Raw genomic sequence first — 24,604 nt, 5'->3', positions numbered from 1 at the left:
GTCAGAATGATACCAGTCATAATTTAGAGAGGACTCGTTATGATAATTATACATATGAAATGAAGATGACCGGGGGGGGGGGGATGTAATTGTAGGAACAAGCATAATTAGAACGTCTATTATTATTGTTTAATAGATAATTTTAACTAGAAAACGACAGGATAAAGAGATAGTCTGACAGTAAGGAAGTAATGTTTGAGAACATAAACACGACAGATAGTAGTTTTGTGTTATGATATATTATGGATGATCGTCAAATGTTGTTTTTTGTTTTTATATGTTTTTAAAATTTAATAAACATTATTTTTTAAAAAAAAGAATGATACCAGTCGTGGCTGAGATGTGATTAGTTGTGATGAGAAAGAAGGCCTTTTACGAAGCCACACCTAGGCAATGGTTCTCCCTAATTTGTGAAGCCTTTTTGGCCCTTCCTCTTATCACCATCTGCAGCTTACATAAGATGGTTCTCTTTTGCTCATCATAAGTCTAGGCCTAAGGACATAAGACCCAAATCAAAGACCTGTTTAGCCCAACATCATTTTACATGGTAACCAGTCAGTTGCCTATAGAAAGCTTGCCAGTAAGGGCATCTGCAGCCTCCATTTTGTGCTTTTCATCAAGAGACAAACAAAGCAATGTATAGCCATCTCAAATAATAGCCACAGAGGACTCCATCCTTCATGAATGTATCTAGTCGCATTTTCAGCTTAAGTAGCATTTGAAAGCAGATAGGAACAAAATCAATTCATTTGAACAGTGGTGCTGGAGAAGAGTGCTGAGGACACCATGAATAGCCAAAAGGACAAACAAATGGGTCCTAGAATAAATCAAGCCTGAACTATTCCCGGAAGCCAAGATGATTAAATTGAGGCTGTTGTTCTTCAACCACATCATGAGAAGGAACAACTCATTAGAAAAGATAATGAAGCTGGGGAAGGTAGAGAGTAGTAGAAAGAGAAGAAGACTTCATGCCAGAGAGATAGACTCAATCAGGGAGACCACAGGCCTGAGCCTGCAGGACCTGAACAGAGAGGTAGAGAATAATGCTTGGAGACATCTCACTCACAGGGTCAGCATGAGTCAAGGTTGATTCAGAGGCAGCTAACAACAACAGCAATTTCTACATCTTGTGGCACTGAGTTCCACAGTTTAACTATGTGCATCATGAAATACTCCCCCCCCCCCAATCTTTTAGCTTCAGTAGATGATCCATGCTCTCGGTCTCAGGGGCAAATTCAGGCACAGTATAGACCGCCCAAAAACGGCGGTCTGCAGGCGCCTATTTAACTCCAGAGGGATGCTGCAGCCACTAGATTGTGCAACATCTCTCTGGAGTTAAAAGAACCCGGTTTTTCCAGGTTCTTTTCCTGGTGCCCTGGTTACCTCACGCACACATGATGTAACAGCATCCACACATCGCGGCATGTCCATGTCTCCATTATGTAAAGATGGTGGTGCCTGTGTAGATGAGACGCCACCATTACTCCGCCACCTGCATGTAGTATGGCTGGGGACCGTGTGGTTGGTGTGTGGTCCCGAGCCCTACTATGGCCTCAGTCTCAATAGCACACTTTCCCTGAACAAATCTTCCTCAGAAAACCCCATGGCAGGGTTGCCTTAGGGTCACCATAAGTTTGAAATGACTTGAAGGCACACCACAACAAACCAAATATGATCTCATGACCTAGTTTTATAAGAAATTGTTATACCCTATGCATAATTACAGAAAACTCTGACATGTTTCCCCTCTTTAAATAAGTGGAACCGTCTGAATAACATATTTCCTCACAGGGCAGTGGCTTCAATCCCTTGATTGGTTGCTCTTTTCTGTTCATTTTTCATCTCTAGATTCTAGAATATCCTTTTTTAGATACAGTTTCAGTTTTAGTTGCACTGCGGTTCTGTATAAAGGCACTAGTACTTTGGCAGTTTGATTTTCAGTTCTCTTTCTAATTATGCTCAGCATGGAGTTAGTCCCTTTTTTAAACAGCAGCTGCACATTGAGTTGACATTTTCTTTTGAACTATCACAGCTCCAAGATTTGTTTCTTGGTCCACTGCTGCTAACTCAGTTCCCATCAGTGTACATATGAAGTATGGCTTTTATGACCCAATATGCATTACTTTACATTTGAACTAAATTTCATTTACTATTTTACTGATTCTACCAGTTTGGTGAGATCTTTTTAGGGCTCTTCAGAGTCTGTTTTTGTTTTCACCATGCTACATAATTTAGTATCACTGAAAAACTTGGTCACCTCATTGCATAGCCAGAAGTGTTTGCATGCACTCACACATAAACATAAATGTTTGTTTTTTATAACAATCAAATACAAGAGCAGCAGCAGAAGCAACAACAGTTCATCTAGGAGGTGTCAGCAGGATTGCAAAATAGTGCATCAACACTGCATGTTCTAGGGACAAAAAGAGCTAGGAAGCAGCACAGCCTTTTTATATCAACAAATTATGTCATAGATTAACATGAGTAGCTGGAGGGGAAAACATTTTGTAAAGATTCTATATATATTCCTTGTTCATTGAGATTTGTACCTGCTTTCACCTGTCTCTTATTTTGTTCATTTTATTTTTGTTATTAATTTTATTTTAAATACATTATTTGCCACTCTGAGTGGTGATTGTGCAGTAGAAGGGCAGGATATAAATAAATATTTGTCTTCTACAGCACACTAACAGAACACCACTAAGCTGTGGTTAATGCAGGTGCTCAGAAGCTCAGTTGAACGTCTCTTACCCTCTTTCCCATCCCAATATTCCCCTAAGGGAGGGACACCGTTGCTTGCTTTTCCTGGGTCTGTATTTTCATTTAATCTTATTATCTGTTTGGTCTACTCCATCTTAGTTCTGTTTATGTTCTTACAATTTATTGTTAACCTGTTTGGAAGTTTTTATGAATAGTAAATCTAGTTTGTGTACAACAGAAGCAACTCTTTACTGTATCCTGTATAAAGGTCTAAAGCACTGATTACCAATAGTTCTTTGGCTGAGGAAACTCTGTAACATGCAATGATATCTTGTGGAACCCCCCAAATCCTCTCTTTGCTCTGCTCTCCATACAGAAAAAAACTGATAGCAAAAGCATTTACATTTCTATACTGCTTAGTAGTGAACTCAGAATTCTGGTGGTTTACAATCTGTAAAGCAATTGCCCCCAGCAAGCTGGGTACTTATTTTGCCGGCCTACGAAAGGATGGAAGGCTGAGTCAACGTTGGAACCCTGGGATCAAACTCACAACCTTGTGGCTACAGTACCGACATTTAACCACTACATCACCATAGCTCCCTAGGTAAAGTAAAGTTTTTAAAACAATTTGAAAAATTTGTAGAACCCCACTTGAAAAAAACATTGATCTAAATATTGCTTGTGTTGAGGTGGCTTAATTTTAGACATAGTGTTATTTAGTTCAGCCTTTTGATTATACATGCATATAATTAGCATTTTAATTATACACTTAGTTAATTATTCATGTTATTTGAATAATCTACCCTAGTATTAGCACAGTGAGACCCTGGCCTTTAGACTTCCAAAAGTGTGCTGGGTTGTTGTGTTTTTAGTATACGAAAGCTTTACTGTTTGTGACTGTGTCCTTTTTGACAGTGAGCAAAAAAAGGTCACTAGGAAGTTGGGTTGATAACTGTAAAAACCAAGCTTTATATCCCACAGAGGAGATAGAACGGAGACAGTCACTGAGGTGGTGATTTGAAAGAAACTGAAGAGATGCTGGGACTAATGAAAAGCGATTTAATACAGAGGAGAAAAGGCTTGTTGTGTAAGAGAGTTTGTTTTTATGTTAGGTCACATGAATTTTTAACTGCAAAGCACAGAGATTTGATTGGTGAACCTACTCTGAAAGCTGATTCATTAATCATTCGAGTTGTTGGTATCAGTTTTGGCCAATGCTAAGAAAGAAGTGGAGGCCCAAGCAGTATATGATATGTCTCTAAGACTACATGATTTTACAGAAGTAAGCGTGGAGCTGCATACTCTAGTAACAATTGGAACTGATAAATTAATTAATAGAGAATGTTCCTTTTAATACAGTATATAGGCAAGAGTTTTAGAGAAAGGCAGAGAACATCCCAAACAGCAAAAGCATACAGCTCAGACAAGCCAAATTTCTCATAATTTCAGTTTCCACTGAATTCTATGTAATACAGAACTAAGGGCTTAGGGAATATATCAATTTAATTCCTTGTAAGCCGCCTTGATCATTTTTATGGAAAGGCGGGGTAAAAATAAAAATTATTATTATTATTATTATTATTATTAAGATGGAAGTGGCCTTATATTGATTCCCAGTGGTCTGGGCTGTTTTCATTCTGGTCATATAGTAGTTCAGTGATGTAAATATAGTGGATTTTACCCATCAGTGCAAGCAGCTAACACTTTTTTATTTTCAAGCCATTTGTGTAACTGGTTATTATTTTTTTTCAAGACAAATTACATCAGGTGACTTTAAAAAAAACCCTTATGTTCAGTGACTTCTATGTAGTGAGAAGCAATGCTGAAATTTCTCATGATAGTATATATCTTTGTAGCCTGGTTTTCTGTCTGTTTGCATAATATTCTGTATAACTTGCTAGGCTGCACAGTGCATTTTCATCTACAGTTGTAAACAAATCAAGAAAAAACCCTTTTAATTCAAGGCCACTGATGCTCTCAGTCCAATTATGTGGAGTGGCAAGAGTGTTCTCTTCTTGCTATTGGTAATCCTTGTAGAAATAGTTGCCATCCAAAAAGGAAGGCAAGCCTGTGCCAAACAGGAAATTAAAAATATAAAATCCTGACTTTAGTAAAGAATGTCTCCAGTGTATGGAGCAATGGGATTTTTGCATTGATTTTGCTCATGGACCTATTTTGTTGTTTGTTTATTTTATTCTGGTATTAGACAGACTTGAGTTGCTTTCCTGGAGAACAAAAGGGCAAAAGAGAGGAGAAAATATAGCAGCAGCTACCGTTATCTATCCTCCTCCTCCTTTTCCCCAAACAATTTTGCTGTAGGGCTACAAGTTTTTTGCAGTATCCTTTCATCAGTCATGGTGTGTGTTTTTGTCCAACTGCCAAGTGGGCCTCAGCTTTTTTCCCCCTATCATGAATAGGCCCAAAACTTAAAGGATGGCCACTTAGAGTTACCATATATACTCGACTATAAGTCGACCTCATGTGTAAGCGAAGTCAACTTTTGGGCCAAAATTGTTGATTGTCATATGACCAGTGGATAAGTCAAAGGTCAGATTAAAAGAGGCAACCCAGTTGGGAAGAGGCTGAGGTGGCAATAGATTGCTTTCCATGCCTTTTCCCAGCTGGGTTGCCCCCTTTGGAGGCAGCCCAGCTGGGAAGAGACTCAGAGGATGACCGTATTGGCCTGTGTATAAGTAGACCCAGGTTTTTTTCGGTCTTTTTGCCTACATTTTTCGACTTATACATGAGTATATATGGTAATTATTGTAGCTATCATTTTGTCTTTGAAGAGTATTGGATGAACCACTGTGAATATGATATATAGCTCATATAGCTGGTTTCCACTTCACACTTTGCTCAATGCGTGAAGGTTGGGACAGGGGCAGGAGAATGTGGCCAGAAGCAGGGGCTTCTGTCCTTTGAACTGTGTCAAACCCTTCAGTGTGAGTAATATGTGAAAGTTGATTAGGGCTGCATCCACACTGCAGAAAAAGTCCAAGTTGATATCACTTCAACTACCATGGTTCAATGTTGTGGAATTCAGGGAATTGTAGTTTTGTGAGACATTTAGCCTTCACTGTCAGAGAGCTCTAGTGCCACAACAACCTTGAATTCCATAGCAGTCAGCCATGGGAGTTTAAGTGAAATCAACTTGGATTAGTTTTGCAGTGTAGATGTAGCCTAGGAATGATTGTAGTTAGGGCTAAAAGATAGCAGATTTGCCAGTCTTTCTTCTATCAGCATTGTCATCATCTAACCCTGCCTTTTTCCAAAATTGGGGCTCAGGGTGGCTTACAAATTAAAATACTTACCATATAGTTAAAACATACAAATTCTAAAAGATAAAACAATTTAAAGATATGTTTTTAAGGTACATTTTTCTAGCTGTTAGATTTCTGGATTTTTCTGTTCACCTGTGTGACTCATAGCCATGCTGGACTTCAGAGGCAATTTGGGAAAGCTTTATGATGTCTTGTCAAGTTTCTAATGATCTCTTTGGGTAATGGAGGTCATTTCATGTATGACTCAGGGTGAGTCTGTTGGATTTTTAGGGTAGGCTAGAATGTGTGTGGGCTTTTTAGAAATCCTTTTACAAGAACAAGGTGGAGGTGTACCTCATAGCCTGGAGGCACATCAGATGGAAGCAAACTTCATAGCATGGAGCCACAGGACGTTATCAGACAAGGGAAATTGGAAGTATAATCCAGTGGCAATCCAAACACAATCATGGAGTTTAACATTATTGCATGATAGACTACCACACACAATTTCAGGCAATGGGAAGTCAGTCCGAACGCAATCATGGGGTTTCGCGTTATTGCATGAGAAGTGATCACGTGCAATTTTGGGCAATGGCAAGCTATTTTCAGGCAATGGGAAGTCAGTTCGAACACAATTCGAATTCACCTAAATTCACTGAACTAGCGAATTCACACGAATGTGTTCTGGCCCCACTTTCTTTTCATTCGAAATTAAGAGAAATTCCTCCCGTGTGATAAACTCCATAGGGTACTTGGTCTGAATAAATGGTATTGCACAGTCTTAACAGGATTTGTAGTTTAGGTTCATTCCACTCACAAATTTTTATGTTATACACAACCACGTAATTTCAAAATCTGGAGCTTTTTATTTCATAAATGAGTGTGCTAGTTTATAATGGAATATATACAATAGAAAAAAAGAAGCATTTATCCATTTTATCATTTCTTTCTTCTCTAAAATTCTCTCTGCACTAAGGTTGCATTCATTGAACATGATATGGACAGTTAAAGTATAATTGCATCGTATGGAGGATAATATTGCTAATGGATTCCAAGGCAAAACAGATCAATGGATGCTAAAGAATATGCTTACAGCAAAATTATTTTACCATACTGATCAATGGCAAAATAATGTTTGTCTTTATTCACCATAGATTCTGGGTTTCAGATGCTGTGTTCTTTATTTTTTAAAGATAGTTTAAATTCCTGGATCTACTCATTTCCCCCTGGTCCTCAGGCTTTTTTGCTATGTCTTTTCAGTGGTATTAGAGAAGAAATAAGGGGGGGGGGGAACATAAGAAGTTCTATCATCCTTTTTAAATTTATTTCTTTGAGATTCCATGCTACTGTAATCTGGTTAAATGTGTATTAAATGCTAATGAGTCAAAGTACCTCTTAATGCTATAGGCACTTTAGCATCAATAGGTTACAAACAGCATCTTCATCTTATTTTGTTGGTGAATTTTTTAAAAAAATACTGTATATAGAAATGGTTCGCTGGATTTTTATTTTATTTTACTGTTCGTTAAGGTTACACATGTATCATTATTCACAAATGAATGGTAGAAAAAACTATGACTTCTTTGGAAATATTTATTTATTTTGATAATTGTGTGACTAATAACATTGTTTTGCATTGTATATTTCCATGAAATCAGAATACTCTGGATGTAGTGACTGTTAGTTTAGTCCTACTGTCAGAGAGAGAGCACCATTCCATCCTTTGTTTATTCTTCCGTCTACCTGCCATAATTCTTCAGCGATGAAGGAACAAGGAAGTTGCTGTGACTGCCTCCTATCCCACATGTTATGATAAGAATCTGTCAAGCATTAGAGGGGTAGATAAATTTGACCTGAAACATATGGGCCAAATGATGTGGTTTCTCACCTTGTTTGGGGCTCATCATTTAGATGATGCATGCCTTGAAAACAGTGGGAAACCGTGCTGACCATAAGAAAAGAACCAAGCCAAAAAGGAGCAGTAAAATATATGCAAGAGAAGGCAGTCCTACATTTGTCCTCAGACCACTTAGTGTTTCAAAGTAATAATACACCAGAAAGAGAGAGAGAGTAGTTTGAATGACATGAGTAATCCAAGCAAATCTTGGCCATTGTCGAGCTGGGGAAAAAGGCAGTCGATATGATCAAGGAACTGGAACATCTTCTCCAGTGAAGAAAGGTTAAACAACTTATAGTTCTTTTGCTTGGGGGGAAAGTGAATAAGGGGAGACATGCTAGGGGTGCATACAATTATGCATGGTGTGAATAAAGCAGAAGTGACTATTAGAAAGGGGGAAAACCCAGGACAGATAAAAGGAAGTAGTGCTCCACACAGTGCTTAGTCAGAGTTTGAAACTTTCTACCACAAGATGAAGTGAGGACTGCCAGCTTGGATGGTTGCTTGGAAGGGGACTGGACAAATTCCTATTGGATGGATATTGGTCAAAATTGATATAAATTTCCTGCAGGACCAACAGCAACATGCCTCTGCACTTCACTTCGTGGGAAATGGAAGCAGACAGATGCTACTGCATTCATATCCTGTTGGTGGGTGTGTGGTCAGCTAAATTGTGCCACTAGGATATAGTAGTTTGAGCGTTAGACTATGGTCCTGGAGATCAGAGTTCAAATCCCCACTAGAGCATAAAAGCCCACTGGGCAGCCTTGGGCAAGTCACACTCTCTCAGCCTCAGAAGATAGCAACAGCAATCCCTTCTGAAGAAACTTGCCAAGAAAACTGTATGATAGATTTGCCTTAGGATCTCCATAAGTCAAAAATTACTTGGAGAGACAAAGCAACAACAATAAAACTTGTGCTAGGCTTTTGATCTGGCCTAGTATGGCTCTTATCACTATAAAAGCTACCATTTTGCATTTGCTGAATTTCCTAAAACCTTTTCAGAAAAAAGATCCATGTACCAGCAATCCAGTCTAGATTACTTGATCTCATCATGGTATGTATGACTGTAGCCTGACTTTTTTCATCAGGAAAAGACATATTGCATCCTGTAGCCAAAAAGATTCCTGAGAAGTGCTGCTGGCTCTGTCTGCTGGCTTAGATGCACTTGAGAAGTCTTGAAGAGCTATTTCTTGACTATTGGCTGGTTTGCAAATTAGGATTTTGTTCATGGAGGAGTTGTTCCTTTCCTGTTTCTGTGTAAGTAAGGATGGTGACTCACAGACATCACCATGAAATTCAGATTTCAAAAGTTCATGTGTTAGAGCCATGTGTTTTTAATTCATACACTGTTTCCTCATGTATGCAAATTCTGAAAATTCATACAAAATAATGTACAGAACAATCATAAACAAGAACTTTTACTAGTTATAATAGCAAAATTGTTGTACAACCTTGACACAATAGAGGAAAAATTCCAGTTTTCATAAAGTACTACAAAATATTGCCCATGCATTGGTCTTTAAAACTTTTTAATGGTGCTGGGCATGATCTAGCCAGAGATGGATACTTTGAGACCCCTTGAGACCATTAAATATATGAATGAAACAAGTTAATTTCAATAACTCTTCCAGTGAGCTTTTTCAGACTAGACCAGATCTACTGACTTGCCTCCCCCTTACTTTCACCTTTAAGCCATTGTTGTGACAATGGAAGTGTCATTGATACCATTGCTTCCAACCTCCTCCTCCCCTCCTCTAGAAGATGACTCATTTCCCGTCCAAATATGCCCAATTTTTTTTTTTTTTACTTTATTGGTCCTGGAATGTTTTAAAAAAATTCTGTTTAATTTCTTTTTAGGGATTGATTAATGATTTTATGTTTGCAGTGAGGGTTGGGGTTTTTGGAGTTTTAATTGTATTTAAACATTGTATGTGATTTTATCTTGATATTTCTTTGATTCTTTTGAGAAAAAGCAGAATATAAATAAATACTATTATTGGCCTGTTACAGACAGCCAAAATAAAGCTGCTTCGAGTCTCTTTGGAGGTATGCTATTTAAATGATGCATGGGTCCTAAGAGTCCAGAAGTCGCACCAAAGCCACGCTCCAGATTGGAGCGTGGCTTTGGTGTGGCTTCTGGACTCTTAGGATGCATGCATCATTGAAACACCATACCTCCATTGTGACTCGAAGCAGCTTTATTTTGGCTGTCTGTAACAGGCCATTATTATTATTAATAGGATAGATTTAAACACACGTTTAACATTGACTCAAGCAAGCTGATTCTAGTGGACCCTTGGTATCTGCTGGGGTTTTGTTCTAGGATCCTCCATGGATATCACAATCCATGGATATTCAGGTCTCATTAAATATAATGGCACAGTAAAATGATGTCCCTTATGTAAGATGGCAAAGATTTAATCTTTGGAATTGATAAATATTTTTCAATATTTTCAAGCCATGGAAACTTGAATTCATGGATAAACAATCCGTGGATACTGAGGGCCAACTATTTCTAATGCTTTAAAACAAATGTAGCTGTTTCTAGTTTTTTGTGGGTTTTTCAGGCTGTGTGGCCATGTTCTAGAAGATTTTCTTCCTGACATTTCGCCAGCATCTGTGGCTGGCATCTTCAGAGAAGGCTTGCCTGGAAAAAGTGGGTATATATATATATACTGTGTGAGCCTGGGAATGCAGGAGTGATTTGCATGTGTATTCTTCCTGCATTCCCAGGCTCACACAGTGTGTATGTATACACACACACACACACACACACACACACACACACACACTTTTTCCAGGCAAGCATTCTATGAAGATGCCAGCCACAAATGCTGGTGAAACATCAGGAAGAAAATCTTCTAGAACATGGCCACATACCCCAAAAAACCCACAAAAAACTATGGATGCCAGCCATGAAAGCCTTCGATTTCACACATAGCTGTTTCTGTTTAAGTAGCCACTTGCTAGTCTCAAATAGATTCATAGATTCAATTGAATTTACGTAAGTACAGTATTGATTTACCAGTTCCCATTGTTTCTATGGATCTAAACTATCTGATGCTACTAACTGGATTTAAGCCTATTGTATATTATGGTGCAGGAGTGAGAAACATGGATCCCTTTAGAAATTATTGGATTCAGACTCTCAGCAAATACCACCATTGGTTATGCCAGCTATGACCTCTAGAAAAGAGCCACCCAATTTCCCTCCCTGTTGTAGTGTAAATATTACAGTGCTATTCAAAGTAGTTCATGGATACAATTGAAGCTGATGGGCACAAATATAATAGTGGTCTCAACATTAAGAAAAATAATTGATAATTTCCTTTACCAAAAGGCTTCAGAAACACTGATGTAGGAAATAAAATACTTGTGTAAATTGCAGGAATTTGGTTCAAAATTCCACTCAGCTGTGGAATTCTGTGTGTGACTGACCAAAGACCAGTTGCATTCTATCAACCTAATCTACCTAATAAGATGCATTGGGAATAAGGGATAAAACATGAAAATCTGAGGCGCATTACACTCGCGCCAAAGGGGCGTATTAGGGTTAGAAAGGGGCGTATTAGAGTTGAGAAGGGGCATCCCTTCCGGACGCCCCTCAACCCTAGTACGGACCGAGTCCGTACAAAATGACGGCGCCCTTTCACACGGGGGCCCCATTTTGATGTCGCAGACGCATAGCGTCCGGACGTCACGTGGTGGAAGTGATGCCGCAAGTGTGTGACTAGCGCCTTGTGGCACCACTTCCGGGCGCAGAAAGAAGCGCCATCTGAAGAAGTAGGTTTATATACACAAAAGCTCATGCTAAAATAAAACTAGTTAGTAAAAACCAATGGTTCTGCCACATTCCTTTTTTCTCCCCCTACCCTCCTCTTTTTTAAACTGCTAGAAAGTAGCATAGCTACTTCTTCAAACACTTGAAAACTACAACATGTGGGAAGGGCCAATATGTAGAAACATGTAGATCATATTCCAGTTCTCTTTGAAATGTGCCATTAGTAATGCATGCCAAGAACAAGTTGACCTGCTGATGAAGACATGAAACACAGGAAGGATCCAGAAGACACTGTATTATTTCAAAGACTTGGAAGGTAATCAAATGAACAGATGAAGTTTGCTCCACCTGCTGGGTAGCCTCTATCTATAAATCCCCCCCCCCCCATCCCCAAAAAACACATATCAGAAATCAAGACATTAAATATTTTAAGAACCCAAAATTAGGATAAAATTTTTATCTCAGCTAGGAAAAGCAAAAGGAGTGGAGTAGCTTTGTATATATTTAACCAAATTCCTGCAAAAGAAATTGTCATTGATAGTGAAGGAAGATATACAGTAGTTGAAACAAATCTAGAAGGAAGATTTGTACTGATTTTAGGAATTTATGGTCCCCTAGAAAACAAGTCTAAATTTTACCAAAAGCTGTCTAAGATGATATCAGACTTGGAGTATGAACATCTCATCTTAATGGGGGACTGGAACAGAGTAATAAACTTGGTAATTGATAGAGGCTCATTGAAGAAAAAAATTAAAGAAAACCAGGGAAAACTTCCACACACACTTTTCAATGTTGGAATCATTATCTTTAGTAGATCCCTGGCATTTACAAAATAAGCATTCTAAAGAATATACATTTTATTCAGAACCTCACTACAGCCTCGAGAATTGATATGTTTCTGATCTCAACAGACTTGCATGAAGGAGTTGGAGAAACTGGCATACTCCCTAAAAAAATCTGACCATAATCCAATTCTGATACGATTAAAAAAAGGAAAGAAGAACTATCATGGAGACTTAATGAACATTTATTAAAAAGATGACAAAATAATAAAACAAGACAAAGAATATTTGAAATTTTACTTTCAAGAAAACGTGAATAAAGGAACCGACTTAAGAACAGTATGGGACGCCAGTAAAGTGGTGATGCAAGGCCTCTTTGTTCAGAAAAAAATCAGAATGGAAAAAACAAAGGAATCAGAGACTGGAAAGAATCTCACATGAAATAAACATTAAAGAACAAGAACTGATTCAAAACTCAACCAAAAAAGGAATTCATAATGAACTTAAATTGTTACAAAATCAGTTGCCAACTGCAACAATGGAGAAAATGAAAAGAAAGTTAAAACTTACAAAGCAAAGATATTTTGAATTTGGGAACAAGACTGGGAAACTTTTAGCATTCAAATTAAGGGAGATGAAAGAAAAAAAGATTGATTGCAGAAAGAAATTATGGAAAAAAGGAAGTTGCAAATTTGAAACAAATCCAGAAAGTATTTGAGAGATACTGTTCCAATTAATTTAAAGAACATTCAGAAGGTGATAACTTTAAACAAGGTTTAGAGAATTAAATGAAACAACATGTTTCATTTAAAATAAAAGAACATCCAGGAAAAAAAAAACATTGAATTCAAATATTTTGATGATGGAAGTTGTAGAAACAATAAAAGAAATGAAATCTGGCAGATTTCCCAGACCAGGCCGCTTTTCAGCATTATACTATAAAACATTCCTGGAGGAACTAACCCTTCAATTACAATCACTGTTTAATGAAATGAAACAAAGAGGAATACCAAATTCTTGGTCAAAAGCAAATATTACAGTCGGCCCTTGTTATACATGGGTTTTTTATACACAGATTCAAGCATCCACGGTTTAAAAATGTTCAAAAAAAGTATACATTTCAAATATCAAACGTTGATTTTCCATTTTTTATAAGGGACACCATTTTGCTGTGTCATATTTAATGGGACTTGAGCATCCATGGATTTTGTTATCCAGGGGGGATCTTGGAACCAAACTCCAGCGTATAACAAGGGTCTACTGTACTCTTATACTGAAAGCAGATAAGGTCTTTTCCTCAGAATTATAATCTTGATTATAAATTATTTGCAGCAATTTTAGCAAAAAGGTTAAAGATAATACTTCAAGATGCCATACAAGATGACCAATCAGATTTTCTGCCTCAAAGACACATGAAACAAAATATAAGAACAATGATTTAATAAAATTTAATAGAATATCACAAAAAGAACCCAGGGAAAAAAGCATTAATATTTTTTGATGCTGAAAAGACCTTTGATACAGTAAACTGGAATTTCATGATATAAACAATGAAAAAGATGGATTTTGGTGAAACATTTGTAAATTGGATTCAGGCTATTTATAAGAAGCAATTTGCACAAATTATAGTGAATGGTGAAAAAAACTAAAGGATGCCAAATCGTTAAAGGGCCAAGAGAAGGATGCCCGTTGTCACCGCTATTATTTATTTTTATTCTAGAAATCCTAAATAATTTGATAAGAGATGATAACCAAATCAAGGGGGCTTCAGTTAAAAGTCACAAATATAAAATCAGAGGCTATGCTGATGATTTAGCAATTGTTCTGGAAGAACCTACCAAAAATACTGGTAAATTAATTGATATAACCCAGGAATTTGCAACTTATGCAGGCTTCAAAATTAATAAATCTAAATCAGGTATTTTAACCTTGAATATGTTTTTTACAAAAGAAGACAACCGTCTTCGGGGGGAAAATCTGGATTTCACATATGTAAAACATTGAAGTATCTTGGCATAACACTCTTTAAAAAGAATTGTGAACTTTTTGACAACTATGTAACTCTATAGAAAGAGATTAAAAAAGGATTTGGCTAGATGGACCACTTGAAATTTATTACTTATGGGAAGATTTTCCTCAGTTAAGATGAACATCTTGCCCAAAGTAATGTTTTTATTCCAAAATTTGCAAATTCTAACCAATCTTTCATACTATGGGAGACTCATCTATCAAAATTTATTTGGGCTGGGAAAAGGCCATGAATAAGATGGAAAATAATGAAAGGCGGGTTACAGACGGGCAAAAAGGGGTGTGTTCATGACGTCATGAAGGTATAGCCTTCAGACGGCCCTTACCTGAATGCCACCATGAACACGCTGCCCGCACACCCCAAGCGGGAAGAAGCGGCATTAAAAAGGTGCTGCTTTTCCCCGCTTCTTTTCTATATACTGCGCAGCTGCGCATCTCCGTCTATAAGCTGCTGCACCGGTACGCCAGAATTGTTACGCTGCTAATTTAAGTTGCCCATTTAAAAGCTCCGTGTCTGCTGCGTCGCATAATGAGTCGGGGTCCTGGAACATGCGCAGTTTGCACCGAGGCTCTAATTAGAGCGTCAGATGCCATGCAGACGTGGAAGCTGCAGCACAACTGCACTCTATTTTAATGCTCCTAACCCTAACCCTAACCCTAACCCTAGAGCAACATGTACGCATGCGCTGCTAGAATTGGGGAAAGTTTGGAATTTAAAGTGAACCCCTACACACATTCCTGTGCCATTTTCACCTAACAATAAAAAAACCCTAAAACTTTAAATATTTACATATGTACAAGGGAGGTGATGGGGGATGGCAGGGGGACAGTGGTGGCAGCGGCGACAGCTGTGGCTGTGCATTGCAGATTCAGCAAGAGCGCGGGGACCAAAGGAGAGGAGGCATCCATGATGCTGGTGACACTACCAATGTGCAAGCGGACAAGGATGCCAACACCAGCTGATCACCAGCTGGCAGGAGACCACCATTGTTCTTGGGCAGGGCGAGGGAAAAAGTTTAAAGGGGCCTGGGCGCTTTAAATGTGCAAATAGGCTTTCTGCCGCCGGTGCTGAGCACCGCAGCTGCGCAGCTGCGCATCCGCCAGCCGGCAAAAGAAAAAAAAGCCCCGGTTTTGGCTGCCCGTGCAGAAGCTGCCTCTCTCTTTGCAGCATCCTGCGAGGTGGCAGTATGGAAACTGCGGGTCAGAAACGGCCCCAGGTGAGGGGTCTTCACTGCCCCCCATGTGGAAGCCCCATACACCTGAGCCACGCCCCCGGGGCGGGCAGTCTGGAGGCTCCGTATTCAGCAGAATACACCTCCAAGACGTCTTCCCCTGCCCGTCTGTACCCCGCCAAAGATGTCAAAGAAAGAGGTGGGTTAAGAATCCCAGATCTTAAAATTTACTATTATTCTTGTGCCATGAATTGGATCTAGAGTTGGATATTGTTAAAGATGAAAAGGCACTGAACTTGGAAGGATTCAACAAAATATACAGTTGGCACAGATATTTATGGTATAAAAAGGCAGATATTAATAAAGAATTCAAAGATCATATAATCAGGAGATCTCTTCTGTCTGGGATAAAGCTAAACAGAAAATATACAACAATTGGTTATCATCTCAAGAAGCATTGAAGATAAGCCAAGTGATACATCAAAAAAGCTATTTAAAATACTACTATCTACTGAATTGGGATGGAGAAATCCCCAGATTGAAAACAAATAAAGGACTTGAGGAAGATGGCCATACATGTAATTGGTTTACATACCGTCAGTTAAAAGATTCAAATTGAATCTCAAATTAGAAGGCATCACACACAAAAAAGAACAGAATTAGACAAGATTCTGATGGGACCCCAAAGATCCATTATATCTAAACTATGTAAGCTTTTACTGAAGACTGAATTGGAATCCGAAAGGGTTAAAGAATGCAAATGGGCAAAAAATATTGGTCACCCCATCCAACTAAAAAACTGAGAAAGAGCCTGGGGACAGGAGTTAAAGTTTACATTAAGTATGGACGTAAAATAATTTTTTTACAAAATGGTATATAGATGGTACCTAACTTCTAATAAGCTGGCAAAATTTCACCAAAATGAAAAAGGAAAGTGTTGAAAATGTGACAAGATGGAAGGCACCTTCTTCCGTATTTGGTGGGCATGCCCAGTAGCAAAGAAGTTTTGGAAAGAAATTCATATTACGCTACAGGAGAGTTATTTTTATGGAAATTTTAACGTTTGATTGTATGATGTATGTGATTTTGTTGTAATCCCGCCTCGATCCATAGGGAGAGGTGAGAAAGGAAATATTTAAAATACATTCTATATTCAGTCACGGCTGCAAGAATGACATATGCCCAAAATGGAAGGACAAGAACATTCCTACTGTAGATGATTGGCTTAGAAAGTGTCTGGAAATGGATAGGATGGGACTAAGACTGGAAATCATTGACAAACATCTGTGAAGCGAAATGGTCTAAATAACAAACTTTGGCCCATTGCAGACGGGCATAAAGTACGGACTGGGTCCGTACTAGGGTTAGAAAGGGGTGTCCCTTCTGGACGCCCCTAACCCTAATGCGGACCGAGTCCATACAAAATGGTGGCGCCCATTCCATTGGCGCCTCGCAGCATCATAACTGCGCCGCAAAGAAAAGCGCCATTTTGGCACTTCTTATTTGCAACGGTGAGGAGCTGCACGGTTTGGATTCTGGGGCTCCTCCGTGCTGCAACCAGCAGCGGTGTGAGACCGCCCGTTTTGGGCAGTCTGTAACATGCCCTAGATTGGAAAATTAAGCAATGAAGCAAATTGGACTAATATATAATGTTAGTCAAAAAAGAGAGGATGAAAGGATGAGAATGAGAGGGAGAAGGAGGGAAGGAAGAAAGAAAATATGATCCATAAATAGGTATTCAGCTCACTTTGAATATAAAAGAGTAAGTGCATAAGAAAACCAGTGGCCAGTAACTAAAGGTTTAAAAACAAAGAATTTAAAGTAAAGCATGAGCTAAAAACATAGTTCAGCTCTTTTCTGTTCCAGAAATGGTAGACAACCGTTTGGTTTCCCTGCAGGCTCCTAAATGAAGAGTGATGATAGCTGTGAAGAAAAATCATTTCTTATTCTTCCTGATCTCAGCATGCAGACACACTGAAGAGGTTTAAAACTCTTTTCCCTATATCGATACCTCATTTGTGCCATCATGCACACACACCCCAACATATTAGTGTGAGAAAAACTGTCCATCACACCATTCATTTGGGGAAAACAAGAGAAATGTTATGATTTTAAATGAGGCTCAGTAGCCTGTCTTGGTTGCCCTTGGGTCTCTATCCAAAATGTTTTCCCAAAATCTAAGAATTTCATGAATTCCATCAAAGGGAACATATTTGTAAACACATAGTTTCCATTTATTGGTGTATGAAATTAAGGAAGGTGCTCTATTATAATAAATAATAATAAACTGTTTATTTGTATCCCGCTTTTCCTTTGCAGATCAGAGATGTACAAAATACAGCCTCCCAGATGTTGCTGTTTTGGAACTCCCAGCATTCCTTAACTGATGGCTCTGCTCATAGGGCTGCTGGGAGTTATAATCCAACAATATGGGACCTTGCTGTGGTCTGTATGCTCTCCCAGCTGAAAAATGCTGAATTTCTGGAAAAGGATAATTAATATTCTTCTGCCAAGCGTGGATTGCTGTTGCTGCACACCTCCTCTTGCTAATCCCATTGCTTAATTGTAGAACTTCTTTATTCTGAATTGTATTTAGTTCAATAAAATGTGGCCAAAGGATATTCATAGAAAATAAAAGGGAAGGATGATTCCCTGCATGCAGATCTCCCCCATTTAAAACATATTTTAGACAGTCCACATCTCAGCTGTTTCAGTGGCTGGGTAAAGTACCATTCAGATGGAGAGAACAATACATAGGGAGAGTAGGCCAGCACACGTAAACTGAGCAGGAGACTTAAATTTTGCACTACTAGTAGGAAAATTCTGCTAGCTACAGACTAAAGTTTAAAAATACTGGCTGGCATTCTAGTTGGTTTGTCCCAACTAGAGTAGGCTTATTGAATCAATTGTTGAATGGTAAATCACCTTATAGATGGCGTATATATTCGGCTATAAGCTGACGTCATGTATAAGTCAAGGGCAAAGTTTTGAGTCAAAATTAGGGATTTTGATATGATCCATGGATACATCAAGGGTAAAATCTAGGGGCATGTAACAAAGGATCTAAAGAACAAAGCAAAGGAAAACAATGCCAAAGAATTTACACAGTTCCAGAAAACATAACTGTTTGAGCTCACACTAAAGGCTGGTTGAATGAGAGAGTAGAGGTGGGTCAGTGCTTCCAGTACAGAATAAACTCTTGTCTTTGTTCAGGGGGATGGTTCCTTTTTTAAATATGAATTAAGGTACAATACTTACATTGACCTGTGGATAAGTCAGCTCAGATTTTTTGGGGCCAATTTTTGACTAAAATTTCTAGACTTATGAATCCAATTAATTCATTGTGTTGGCTATAGAAACTAACAACAGGATTTAAGCCATTGTATTTATGTTTAAAACTCTGTACTGGTCTGTCTTCCACAAAACCAGGACCAGTGTGGTGTGTGCGCGCATGCACACACATGCACAATGTATAGAGGGCATGAAACATAAAACCAATGAAGAAACAATCACTCAGCCTAAAATCAATTTAAAAGGTAAGAATGTGAAGCCTTCTGGTATCACCTCATCTCTAACATTGCAAAGTACAGCTGGATGCCTAGCTTTCTTCTTCAGTAACTTCACATTCATAGTACCTAACCCAGACTACATTCTGAATGTCTAAAATGTGATGTGGGTGGGTGGGTGGGTTGGTGAAAGATAAAGAGAAACACAGTTATAAAAGCATCTGATGAAGTAGATTGAAGTCTACGAACGCTCATGCTACCAACTTATTTCTTTCAGTTAGTCTCAAAGGTGCTACAAGATCTCTCTACATACAGATATAAAGATATCTATAAAAGGCATGTTTAAATGTATTTAAGTTCTACAGTTAGTATATTCTTTTTATTTACCTTTTCAACAATATTGCCTAGCTTTTTAAAGATTTTATTTTGATTACTGTTTTATTTGGAACTTCGAACATTGCAAATAGTTGTTTTAAAACGTAATTACATTTCTGTATAACCTTCTGTATAACATCCCCATCCAAGTCTTCCCAGTTCCTGCTCTCTCTCCATTACATCATTCACATCCTTCTCCTGGTTTCTCTACTTCATTTCCAGATCTTCCTCCCCGTACTAGCCAGGCAGCAGCAACAGGGTATCTCATTTACTCCTTTATTTTTGTGGGACACAGAGAGCCTTCAGACAAAATGTCCATCTCTATATATCCACCATCTTTACCTCTTGGTCCATATCAGGGTCAGAAGCATTGTAGGAAATAAAGAAAAGAGGCATTTGAAGGACTTTGAACTGTTCTTTCTGCCCCCCCACACACACACACACATTTAAAAGGACGCTATCAGAATTATTGGAAGTTATAGCCACCACCAATCTAGAACATCAAGGCAACTTTGTTCTCAACTTTCCTTCTCCCCCATGTAAGTCATATTTTGTTGTATGATCATTACCATCTAGTAAGTCAATAGAACTGCAACCTCATTTGCAGTCTTTGCCCTTTGCTGTAAGAAGTGAGTTTTCAATAAGCAGATCTGGACTTTCATTTTTCAAACTGTAATTCACTGTAAATAAATATTCTGGACATTTCAAAAGCTATCTCAGTTGAGTGTGACATTTAATTATTGCTAGTTAAAAATATTATCCTACTGTTAGGCTTTTGATTTATTCTAATAAGGAAGTATGGTTACCCATTTTTTAAAAAATTGTTGAGATGTTCATTAAAAAAGGCTGTGTACACCTTGAAATAAAATAATGATTTTATTCTCATTAAACAAGGAGCATGTACAACCTATTTCAAAGACAAATCACTTCTCTTGTTGTCTTGTTCCCCTCTCCCCCTGGCATGCTATTAAAAAAGTGAACCATCACTCTTGAAGACTTCATCCTTTCTACAAGACAAAGAGCTATCCAAGTGAATTGAGGATGTAAAATCAGTTTTGTGAGCTCCATGCAAGCCTGGACTACATTTAGCTCATGCCTGATATAGAATGACTTTAAAGAAAGCAAATTGAGCCCTGGAACAGACAGGCCAAAAGGAGAGGCTTCTGACCACTTTGGGGATGTGGCATTCATACAATGCATGCCCACAGAGTGGCTGGAAGCTGCTCTGAGGCTGCTGGGAGGGGGGGGCAAAGCTGCCAGAAAAAGGAGTGGAGAAAAAACACTCCTGCCAGCGACCAGCCTTGGGACCGCAGTAGTGGCCTGCTTTAAGAGTGGGCTATGCGGTCTTTGCAGTCTCTGGCCAATCCTGGGCGGAATAGCTAGAGGCCACTCCTTCATACCGATCTGCTTCTCCCCTCAGATACATTGGGAAAAGGTACATTTCATTTTTCAAAACAAACAAACAGGAAAACTCAGCAGAAATTCCCAGTGTTGAGTCCATCCTGCTAGCTCTCAATATAAGCTTCACATGTGTGGTTCATCTAATAGGATTTATCCAGCTCAATAGCAATAGTAATAGCACTTACATTTCTATACCACTTTATAGTTCTAAACACTCTCTAAACCATTAACTACATGTTTGCCAATTGCCCCCAACAAGCTGGGTACATTTTTTTACTGACCAATGAACGGATGGAAGACTGAGTCAACCTGGTGCCCTGCAGTATTGAATTCACAAAGTTTTGGCTGCAGAACCAGCGTTTAACCACTGTTCCACTGGCTCAGAGGTGGGATTCATGCATTCCTCCAGATAATGCATTGTGACTTCCAGTGTTCCTCACCATTTTGTATGCTGGGTGTGGATGCTGAGATTTGATGTCCAGTAGTATTGCACACAATTCCCCCTAATCTAGTAATGCAGACGTTTTCAGATTCTTCATAACACAATGCAGAAACAAGGTTAGGTGGGCTATATTTGCTGGTTTCAGGCATTCCATGCACACAACTACAGAGTCTAGATTTCCACATAGACTAAGGCAAACTTTGAGTATGTGGAAAATAATCTGTAAATAGGCACAATGATGACATTGCACACCATTCCTCCTTAACACACAGTATGCCTTAGCTTTAAAAGATATCATATCTAATCAAGACTGATGGAGTGTGGTATCACAAATTGTGGCACATGTAAACAGATAATGCATGAAAGGTATTGCATACGCAGTGGAATCCTGAATTGCTTATTGGTGGTTTCAGTGGCATCCCTGAAGAAGTTGGATTTGTTCCAAAGAACAATACTTGTGCTACCCCTTATATACTATTCTGTTTTTGAACACAGGGCAGTGTGTTTGCTATTGCTTACTTACATGAGGCAAAACAGTCCTTCATCTCATGAAAACTACATTATAGTGTTCTCTGCTTGAGTACATGAAACAAATCTCTGGGGGAGAAAGAAGCTTGTTGTAATTCTTACATTATTTCAAATATTTCAGAAAAAAATAGCTATGTTTGCACATGGTATATAAAACTATTAATGTGCTATTATCTAGGTATACTGAAAGATTTCTTTTTTTAAAGGAAAGAACACATCTTGTGAAACTAAGGGAATTCTAGGAACATTCTTTTGACATCAATAGTTTCTTGTTGGCTGCCTTAAATTACAAAGAGGGTTGCTTCTTCATACAGACTTCTCGTTGTTGGAGAAGTCTGATGTGTAATAACAGCTGGATCATAGGGTAATGCAGGCTTTTGCTAGTGTTGAAAAGAGAAGCCATTAACATAAATTTAGCCTGTCAGAAGTTTGTGTGTGTTTTAATGATGACTATATCTGTTTGATTGTTCAAGGGCAAAACTGTAATTCTGTATTCCTATTACAAGATTTATTTACTACATACATTTTCTATGAAACCCTTAGAAATACATGCCAAAAATAATAAAACAGGATGCATATTGCAATTTCAAATGATATGTTTGGAATAAAATTCAGCAGTAGTTAAATATCATAATGGGAATGGTTGAGGAGCTTGATATTTATCCCTCAAGCAAAACTGGCTTCTTGAACATTCAGAATGGATGGTATAAAATCCTGATTTTTCACAAGCCCTTTATCACCTGTTAACAGTTTGACACTGCTTTAACTACCATGTCTCAATGCTATGGAATTCTGGGATTTGTGGTTTTAAGAGAGTATTTTGCCTTCTCTGTCAGAGAGCTCTTGTGTCACAATGAACTACAAATCCTGGATTCCATAGGATGGAGCCATGGCAGTTAAAGTGGTGTCAGACTGCATTATTTCTGCAGTTCTGATGCAGCCCAGATAGCCTGGCCCCAGTCTAACCCAACAACTTACAAGGTATGTAAATATGTTTGGTTATCACTATAAGGTTTTAAAAATTGCCTTACCTTTAATTTTTTTTTAAATTACAGTGATTGCTCAGGATTCCCTTAATGTCTACATTCATAAAAGTAACATAACAATCCAAAGATTATAATGGTTCTAATATGAATAATTGTAGACAAACTTCATATCAGTTTTGTTATATGCATTTCAAAAAAGTCATTTATATCAACTTTTATATAAACATTTGGTTGCAGTCTTGGAACACTGAATTCCCTGGACTTTTATTAGATAGAGAGAGATAGAAAATAGTTCACTAGCTTAAATAACCTGAATGCTAAAAGAATGAATCGGACAAGGACACGTGCTTTCACACAGTTTTTTAAAAATAGAATACAGAGCTCTTATATTAATAGTGATGATAACCAGTGAGTTGTATGGTGCTGAAGAAGTGCTGAGCCAGTAAAATACATTATTAGAATTGATCTATCTTAAATTTCAGTAGGAAATTATCAAGGCCATCTTGAAACAATTTGAATCTCATATATCCATCTTAAATTCAGATCTATCTGTTTTACCTATCTAGATATATTATTATTATTATTATTATTATTATTATTAACTTTTATTTATAAAGCGCTGTAAATTTACACAGCGCTGTACATACAATCTTTTAGTTAGACGGTATATGGGAAGTTTTACATGTAGTTTTAGTATTGGGTATTCTTCTTGCTCTTTCCACATGAAATTTAATTTTCAAATGTTGTATGTGAGATGTGGGAAAGCAAAAAATATACAGAAATGATAATATTCAGATGCTGGATAGGATTGCAATCCCTCTGAAAACACAAGTTTGTAGTTCAGGTTTCAGCACTGGATGGGAGTGTATAGGCTTGTGTGCCAGCCGCACCCATTGCTTGAAATTTTAGATATGGCCATGGTAATTCATGGCTTAGTTATATTTCATTTGGATTACTATAAACTGTCTACATTTGGCTGCCTTTGAAGATGTTTGGAAAGTTCTGCTGGTCCAAAGAGCTTCAACCAGTGCTGGCTACAGGGACCACACAACTACCTTGTTCCTATAGCTCCGCTGGCTGCCAGTCTGTTTCCAGGTACAACTTAAGGTGCTAGTTATGATGTGCAATGCCCTTATACTGCTCAGGTCCAGGATAGCTAAATGAAAGTTTGTTCAGCACAAGCTTGTCCGTGTCTTGAGATCGTCTGTTGAGGACCTTATTTCTGTTCCACCACCTTCATGGGTGCATCTTGTGGGAACACAGGCCTTTTCGGCAGCTGCTTCCAGGCTCTGGAATTTTCTTTCTTTATGTGTATGTGGCTTGTTGACTTATGGTGACCCAATACGGCTTTCTTAGAAAGAGTCATTTGTGGCTGTGTTGCTTATATTTGTTGTCCTTTTTTTCAGTGTTTATGCTTTTAACTGCTTTTAATTTTGATGTTTTAATTTTATTTTCAACTGTTATATGATGTAAATATTTAAGATGAATCTGTTTAAACATTTGTGAACTGGCATTAGTCCCAGGTGGGGAAAAGGGCAGGATAATGATGATGCCAACAGGTGCTGTAGATCTTTCCTTTCAGGAGTTTGTTTGCATATAAACATTCACTGAAGTTGAAAATGGCCTCTGACAGACAGGTGACTTACAGCAGCCTCTACCCACTCCAACCACAAGCATGCCCTGAGCAACGCAGGACCTCAGCGACCAGACACTACAATCCTGAGGCTGGCCACTGCTGTTGTT

The 24,604-nt window shown here is 38.3% G+C and overlaps 1 protein-coding gene across 1 annotated transcript in view; it reads left to right on the top strand.

Annotated features, from left to right (window-relative positions):
- The window catches only part of UST (uronyl 2-sulfotransferase), a 171,114-nt gene that overhangs the window by 34,208 nt on the left and 112,302 nt on the right, over positions 1-24,604 (top strand). The window lies entirely within an intron of this gene.

This window comes from Sceloporus occidentalis, unplaced genomic scaffold (assembly GCF_023333645.1).
Source record: "Sceloporus occidentalis isolate IW3139 unplaced genomic scaffold, rSceOcc1.0.p SCAF_6, whole genome shotgun sequence".
Lineage (NCBI taxonomy): Eukaryota > Metazoa > Chordata > Lepidosauria > Squamata > Phrynosomatidae > Sceloporus > Sceloporus occidentalis.
The sequence above is the reverse complement of the archived record's forward strand: the minus strand, read 5'-3'. Positions and strand labels throughout refer to the sequence as shown.